General features: G+C 39.6%; 1 pseudogene; it reads right to left on the bottom strand.

Moving 5' to 3' along the window:
* Window positions 1–1,378: 1,378 nt before the first annotated feature.
* LOC128015110 (rootletin-like) overlaps window positions 1,379–8,572 on the bottom strand; it is a 35,729-nt pseudogene continuing 28,535 nt past the window's right edge.

Genomic DNA, 8,572 nt, shown 5'->3' with positions numbered 1-8,572 from the left:
AGTGAGGTCAACAGCCTCAACCTGCAACACAGGAGACACAGGAGGAGAGGCAGCACCAAGGCAACATGCATGGCATGACTGACGCCAAGACACAATCTGACTGCAGGACCAATCCACATGAGGACTGTGCTGAACCAACCAAGGGTGCCCCAGAACAAGACTGGCATGAGGGGACTCCAGGAGGAACAGCACAGCCGACTCATGGTGATTGCCCGAGACAACAAGACTTACACGAGGGGTGGTGTGGTTGATAGTGGCTACAGGCTGACCAGAGAGACCCCAGACAGTGACAGGAGAAGAAAGAGGAATGGCAGGAACGCCAGGGTTTGGAATAAAATGAGGGTAAGTAAATGACAAAATAATTTTTATTTTAGGCAAACTAACTCTTTAAAACATTGTGTAAACTGTAAGAGTATGTGTGTGTGCATAACCTCCTGCAGGCCTTGTTTCTGTTTGTCCAGTTCAGAGACCCTGAGTTCAGACTCATCCTAGCTTCTCTGCAGGATCTGTAGTCTCTCACTCAACCCATGATTTTGCTTCCTACTGTTTATCAGAGCCTCACGTGTCTTATCCAACCTTTCCTGTGCACATATACACACACAGACAAGTATGAACAAGCATCATTTCAAACATGCATAATCACACACCCACATACAGTTTTAATGAGGAGGCTGTTCTTCTCACTACTACCAGATTATGAAAAAAACATATTGTGGCTGAACCACAATGAACTTAATAAGGTTGTTTGTGAGTTCACATTGAAGAAAAATGATTGACAGTCTTTTTAATGAAGCCTCAAAAGAGAATTTGCTTAATTATGTTTAATCATCAAGTTGAGATGTTTAAGCTTGTCTTCTGTCTTGCTATTGTAGGGAATTTCTAGTATATGGTCAGCTTAGTAAGGCAGTTATCAATCTGCAAACTTATGCATGCTATAAAATGCAGCTTTTCTACCTGCTTTCTGAGCCTATGTGCCTGTGCCTCATCTTACAGTCAAAGACAAAGACAAAGAAAATGTTTATGTTATTTTAGTTCTTATAGTTATTGATACACAGTGTGTTGTTTCAGATCCTCTATTTGTTTGTTCCTCACTATAGTTTTGTCCATGGCATTAATGGTCATGCTCAAGACCAAAACTTTGCTAAGGTCAAATCCTGCAAATCTTTTGTTTTTATGGGAAGGGATTTAAGTATATGTGTAAGCTTAGAAATAGTTAATTCATATATGTTGCTCAAAACCTGTATGATCTTGTCTTCTGTGGAACAAAAAAGGAGAAACTCTGAAGAAATATTCTTCCATGCAGTGACAAAGAATGGATACAGAGCTGTCATAAGCAAAATTCATCAACAAATCATCCTTTTAAGTTGGATCCAGCTCACAAAAACAAACTGAATGATTTATTCAAAAATCAGACTGATTTGTTTCTACTCGGTTCTAACAGAGTAATTCAGTCACAGCAGTTAACAGCTCACTAAAAGATAAGTCTAGCATAATTTTAGTATAACTGGGTAGACTGCTTTTATGATGCCTTTGTCGCCTTTCTTGCAATTTAGAGGTGTCAGATACCCACTCTCTTGGTGTGTTCCTGAGCTTTTGCTGGAAGCTATGCAGCAACATGTGAACTGAGTCCAAATCCAATTCTCCTTCCTCTCTGTGGGAGGGGCACAGAGAACACACTGGCAATCCACTCACCCCAGGTTCATCTAACATGCTTTCACCTGAGGGTATAAACAAAAGTTTTTATTTAATTCTTTTCAAAAGTAACTTAGAACACCATGTAAGTTATAGCAGCACATTGTTGAATAACCTTTAGATTTTAAGAAAAGAATCCTTTGTAATATAAGAGTGGTGATCTTCTTCTTGACCTATTGACCTATTCTGAACTATCCTTTGCTACAGAGACCCAATTCACTATTGGACTGAGAATGCATTACCTTTCACAGGTGATCGAGTTTTCCATGGTGAGGGACTCTGTCTGCGTTTCCCAGGTGCGGGTAACTGTCTTCCACGTCTGCTTCCAAGTGTAAATCTTAGGGTAGAACTGAGAACATTCAACCTGGGCTCAAGATCTCTCCGTATGGCTTCATTCTGTCCCAGCTGATGTTCCAGGCCTCTGGCCTCCTGCAGTGCCCCCTCCAAGCAAGCAACCTCCTCACGCTGCTTCACTTGGATCTCCTGAAGATTGGCACCCCGTTGTTGCTGCAACTCTTTCCCCTGGTGCTGTGCTTCTTCCAGTTCTGATACACACCGCTGCAAGCCTGCAAACTTTTAACACAGACAGACTAGTTCCAAGTGTGTTACTGAATGTGAATGTGGATTCTATATTTATGCCAGTTTTTGTGTTGTGCCTCTTTCAGAGCTGCCTCTCTGCCAACATCGCTTTCCAATACTCTTTGTATGAGAATAAAGGTCTCCTTTCTCATTTCCTCAACTCTATGCTCTTCCTGTGTCAGTCTGGGCTACATGTCACTCAACTCTTGCCCTTGTTGACCACACTGACCCTGTAATGTCTTCACCTGCTCAGACAAACACTTTTGTATATTCTTGCACTGTATACAAAATTAGAAATGGATGCACTGCAAAAAAGAGGAATAATATTATTTTTTAATGATGCTAATTCCTTGTTCATTAAAGAAAAGTGGCCTTACTGGGAATGTTTGATATCACATAAAGAAATATGTATTCATTTGCTAAAATTTAGGCTATACCATACAGAGAACCTTCTTTTTGAAACTAATGTTTTAGATTACAGTTTGTATATGTTCATTCAAATCACATCTCAGTGATGATCTGATATTATATTCTGCCAGCCAAGCTAACAGGAAACAGGTATGTATATGTAATACAAAAGGGATCTACAATTCAAATATGTGTAGTTTGCTAAACCTGTTGTTTTCAAACTCGGCTCTCTTCACAGCTGTTCAGAGTTCATTATTAGAAGCCTGGATGACCATTTTCTCTCTCAAAACCTATTCTAACTATCTCTTCGGTTCCAAGCAACCACACTGCCGAGTGTCCCTGTCCTGCAAACACTCCCTTAGCTCTCCGTGGGCCTCCATCAGTTCCTTACAGCCAGATTCTCTGCTCTCCTCCACTTCACTCAGTTCCCTCCTCAAATGCTCCACCTGCAAGAGACAGAGATGAGAGGGAAAGATTAAATTAAACCAAATTATCTGTAAATACAAAAGGAATGATGGGTCATGGTTTGAGTGCAATGGGGTAACTTTATCTATCTAAAATATAGTCCATTTAAATCACTCAAGTGAGGTGATGTGACGGAGTGTGCAGATGGAGTGAAGATTTCTAACAGTCATATTCTTTACGTGGCACTGTTTTGCAGAGGACAATTCAACTTCAGTTTCCATGAGATAAATGAAATGGAAACATAGTCTATTAGTAAAATTCCACTGCTTTGTTCCATTCAGCTTCTCAAAGCATGTGAGCATCATACTCTTCCAAAGAGTTCTGCCCTCCTTTCAGCGCTGGATTTCATGGCTCATTCTCGTTTGCACTTAAAAATGTGTTTTAAGTGCATGTGAAATGGTTCAAATTTTCATAAACGTTCATCAGATATGCTCAGGGTGAAACTCCTCGCCCATGTAAACACACAGGAATATGACCCAAATTCTAGTAATTGCTTGGCTACAGCTAATCATTTTACAGTGCACTTTTCCCCCCAAATGCAGCCAGAATGCAGAGAGAAAGAGTGAGAAGAAAAACAGAGAAGGACATGACAAGCTCTAAAGACCGCCACACACAGCAGTGATGATGAGAAACATCAGCAGTGTGTACAAGCATGTGTAGATGCTAGTGTGTTAAACAGAAATGTGTGTTGGTGTAAGTTCACTAGGCCACACAAGATGCTTTCTTCTCATAAATCTCAATCTAAAAGAAATAAGCCCATGCCAAGCCCACACTGGTTTAATTCATTAATGGGGGGGCTGGGTTAGTAAAGAACAGTTGGGTTAGAGATGAGTTGGGGGTGGTGTTTCCATGGAGATAACTTTCATTACAGAACAGGAAAAAATAAACTTCGGAGCACCTGCTTATTTGTGATTGCAACTTCTCCTTTTCATATCATACAGAAAGCTTTTGCTTTTCACTTCCCTGCTGGCTTTTATCGTTCCCTCTCACCACTGGTGGTTTGTGATTGTCTGACCAGAGAAAGCTGGAGGAGGATTAATGAAAATAATCAAACAGGAGAGGAGAATCCATCTTGGTGAGTAAACAACATGACCTAAAGATGAAGTTCTCACCACAGCCACTGAGTAACATATCACTCTGGGTTCATGGGGATAGAGTTTCTAACAACTAAATCTGTGGCCTGAGGTATGTGTAGAGGTCTATTCCAAAGGTCGACTGAGCCTGAAAGGCAGAAACAAGGAAACACATAGAAACAACACAAACATGTGTGCTGGCCAATCAAACTGGTGGCACCTGGAGCATGCTCAGTATACCTTAACCAATGCCAAGTTCAACATTAGTATCTGCTAAATTGTGCTCCCCAAGACTTCCCCTGGTAAGTAAAAGTTGGACTCCAACAAGGCCTTATGTTGCCTCACAGACCAACATTAACTAACCCACCCACTAACTTACATGACGTTGGTTGTTTGGCACTGGCACAAACAATTTTTTCTGCTCTCATGGACCATAGGGTTTTATTTTAGTATGTGTTCTGAATAATAGATTTTGTTCTGTGACTGAACAACTGGAATGTAAAATCTTGGGTTGTGTGACCTCATGCTGAGCCTCCTGCCTTTGCATAGAAAGCTCTCTTATCTGGTTATTTAAGCTGCGCTCCGAAACTTCACGGGAACTCAGAGACTCCTCGAAACGAGACCATAGGTCCTGAAACGCTGTCTGCAACCCCAAAACTGTGACCTACAGAGAGAGGAGGAGAGACAAAAAAAATTATAGAATTATGTGATGCATGAAATCAGGGCTGTCATTTGATTGAAATATTTATTATGGATCGTTTTTCTGCAGGTAAAAAAATCCTTTAGGTCCTTTTAAAGCAAAAAATAAATAAATATATTATTATTTTTTTTTTATATACTTATTTTAAATATATAATTTATATTTTTTTCTGGCCATAACATGAAAATAATTATAATAACTAATTATAAGACAGAATTCTGACATACTCAAAATGACATACTATCAAACTGCATAACACAAACAGTGGATGAGAACACAAAATTTCAAATCAGCAATAATTCAATACTATCAATAATGCACTTTATGAACTTATTCTTACATAGAACTTTGTTAATTTTAAATTTTACCACACAGAAATGCCACTGAACAATAAATATATTGTTTATTCTCTCAATTTACTGAGAAACACATGCTTTGGTATGGGCTAGTGTATATACAGTATGTTTTCTTTGGCTCCAAACAGATTTTAGATTCTAAAGTCAACTTCAATAAATGTGTGAATGAACGCTATTACATATTTAATGTCATGCATTAATGGGTAACTTTGCAGCCCTAATCTAATAAGGACAAAATATGATCCAAAGACATATTTGGATTTATTATACCTTGTCCTGCTCCTGTTTGCTCAGGAAGTCTCTAGGCATTCGATCCTTTTCAAGGGAAGCTGTCTCTATGTCACACTCGAGGGTGATTATGCACTCAGTAAGAGTAGCCTTCTCTGCCTCCTCAGATCAAGCACAGTTAAATTCAGATTTAATGCGTTAGAACCATCTTACAGTGATGCCATCTGTTCCATGTTCTGACTGCAGATGGTTTAAGGCTATATAGGCAAGAGACGCAAGTGAGACATGTTCCTGGGACAACATCTTTGTTGTCCCTGGAACAACATTGTGATTAACCAATCAGATTTGAAGAACCAGTTTATAGATTTTGTGAAGTTTATGCTTAAAATCACTGTTTGGTGCTTGTACATCAGTGTCATTAATCTATCATTTCCTCTGATTTTAGGGATTACTCATGGTTAAGGTTAGGTTTAGGAGTAGGGATATGGTCAAGAATACATTTTTGGAGTAAAATGTTGTTCCAGGGTCAACAAAATATGTTGACCCTGGAACACATCTAACTCAGAAAAATCAGGACGTGCGGCAAGAGACACACCTTTTGATCAGCATGAAAGGAAGTTGTCAAAAGGTTTGGACTGTGTTCCTCTGAGGCACAAATACACACACACACCTGCTGTTTATGGCTCTCGGCCTGCAGCAGGGACTCTGTACAGTGCTGCTGCAGCTTGGCCAGTTCTTCCTGCAGCTGCTGCTGAACTCTGCGACTCTGCATTCGCTGCTCCCCACACTCAGCCCGCAGCTGCGACTCTGCCTGCTCTCTTTGTGCACACAACTCTGCATACATGTGCTCCTGAGACACACAAGACAGGTGCATGCTTTAAAAGCATCCAAAAACTCTCTTGAACCATAGGAGAGTTTTACAGTTTAGGGTTATTGCATCTTCTGCCACAATTTCTCTGATAGTCCTAAATATATGTCAGTTTACATGTCTGAAATAAACACACAGTGAATACTAAGCTGTTTGCTGAGCTATGTTGCATGCTGGGTAGAGCAGTTCACTCTATACCCCTGTTCCAAATGCTTTCCTAAACCCTTGTGGTCCTTTTCTGAATGCTCACTTTTTAGTTGATTTATTGTCAGCCACTTCCAGAAACAGACTGTTATGCTGCTTGACATTGCAAACTGTTATTTCTCTTATAAATCATTATATTCAAAACATTGGTTGCAAGTGCAAATAGTATTACTGCTTACTGCACTGTGATATACTTCAGGTTATTTACCTGTATACCAGGTAACAAATTAGAAGTCTTGCACAATCACAGAAAATAACAATTTCTGAGTTGAAAAAAGGTGGATAATACCATATACTGTTGACGGTTTGGTAATTATCTTTGAAACTTACATCATTTAAGGTTTTTTATTTGCTCAGCAAAAGGGCACATGGCAAATGCAATAGATTTTGAAATCTAAAATGTCAAATAGGTATTGTGAATTTATGGATGTGCATGTGACTGCAAGCACTAATGGTGTAACAATTTGCATTTTCTTGATGCCTTAAGACCCTGTAGATTAATATGTATCAATCTTTAAATATGACTTAAATGATGACTCATTTGTACAGGGAAAAATAAAACTTTGAACTAAATAAAAATAAATTATAAATGATTGATTTACTGTTATACCAAAGATTTACACTCCTTACAATTACACATCAATTGTGTCTTTAAGGACAATGCCTTTATCTCAATTTATCAGGGATACTTTGTGCTTTCGCTCAGTATGCAGTTGCTTCTGGTGGCTTTGCTGTGTTGTAATGAGGGTTTGTTGGGTATATCACAACCTGAGCAAGATTTAACTCTAAAGCCTGTTTCTCCTGCAAAGCCCGGGACATTTGCTGCTCTAGTTCACTGTGAACACTAGACCGATCACCTGTGCAAAGGAAAGAGCAAGTATATACACAGAGGAGAAACATCCTTTGTAATGAAAAAAAAAAAAATACATTTGGGACACACTGAGTTCCAACATGCTGGAAACATAAAATTATAATGCTCTTTGGAATCATCATTAAACAATATATAGTGACAGCAACAGCACATAAATAGTACAGTGTGGATGCTATCTTGAGGGGACTTTGTGAAGCTCTAGAGAGAACCTCGAATAACCCCTCAGCTGGTCCGCAGTTCTGGGCTAAAATATGGGCCCCTTGTGGACTATTGCTGGGGCCCAATGGCCAATGGGCTCAACCTAATCAACGAGGGAGGAATAGAGGCCCTCTGAAGAGACACTCACGTGTCAAAGTCTTGTTAACCTCCTGTAGACTAGCATTCTCTCCCACTAGCCTAGCCCGGTATGCCTCTAGCATTGAGGTCAGTTCCTGCCTGTTCAACAGTACTGACTCTAGAGACACTCTCTCAGCAGTGAGCAAAAAAAAAAAAAAAAAAAAGAGAGAGATGGTGAGAGAATATAAAGAAAAATAGGCACTGTTTTGTGAAGCTAATGAGCATCTTTAAATGGTTGTTTCTTTAGCCAACATCATTCAAGACAGATGAGATGTTCTGGAGATGATTTACACAGCAAAACACAAGCTTAACCTCATGGCGATTCTCCCACAGAAAAGACGTAGTGAAACTAGGAAGACTTACGTGTTTGAAAAGGCCCAATTGATAATTACTCAAAAAAACTCACTGAAAACACAGGTGTTTTACTTTGCCTGCCAACCTTGAACTCCAACATAAATACAAACACTTAGCCCATATAAACACATTAATACACCAAATCCTACTTGCACTAAAACACTAAAACCACAGAGAGGCCAAGTCTTGGGCTAGGGCCTTGGATTTGCATTGCTCTGATGTAAGCTGCACTATGGGATTGGCTTTGTCTCTTACTAGTTCATCTCTCTCTTTGGAAGTCTTCTTTAGCAAAGCAGCACTTAGCTCCATTTCTCTACAACACATGTTCAGGTGTTCATGCAGGGCTTGCTTCTGCTTACTGACCTACACAAACACACACACACATGTTGCTGATAGTAGATCAACGTCAGGATTATGAATCGAGTACTCAGAGGATAT

Source organism: Carassius gibelio, chromosome A6 (genome assembly GCF_023724105.1).
Source record: "Carassius gibelio isolate Cgi1373 ecotype wild population from Czech Republic chromosome A6, carGib1.2-hapl.c, whole genome shotgun sequence".
NCBI classification, from domain to species: domain Eukaryota; kingdom Metazoa; phylum Chordata; class Actinopteri; order Cypriniformes; family Cyprinidae; genus Carassius; species Carassius gibelio.
Note: the sequence above shows the minus strand (reverse complement) of the source record. Positions and strands in the feature narration are given on the sequence as shown.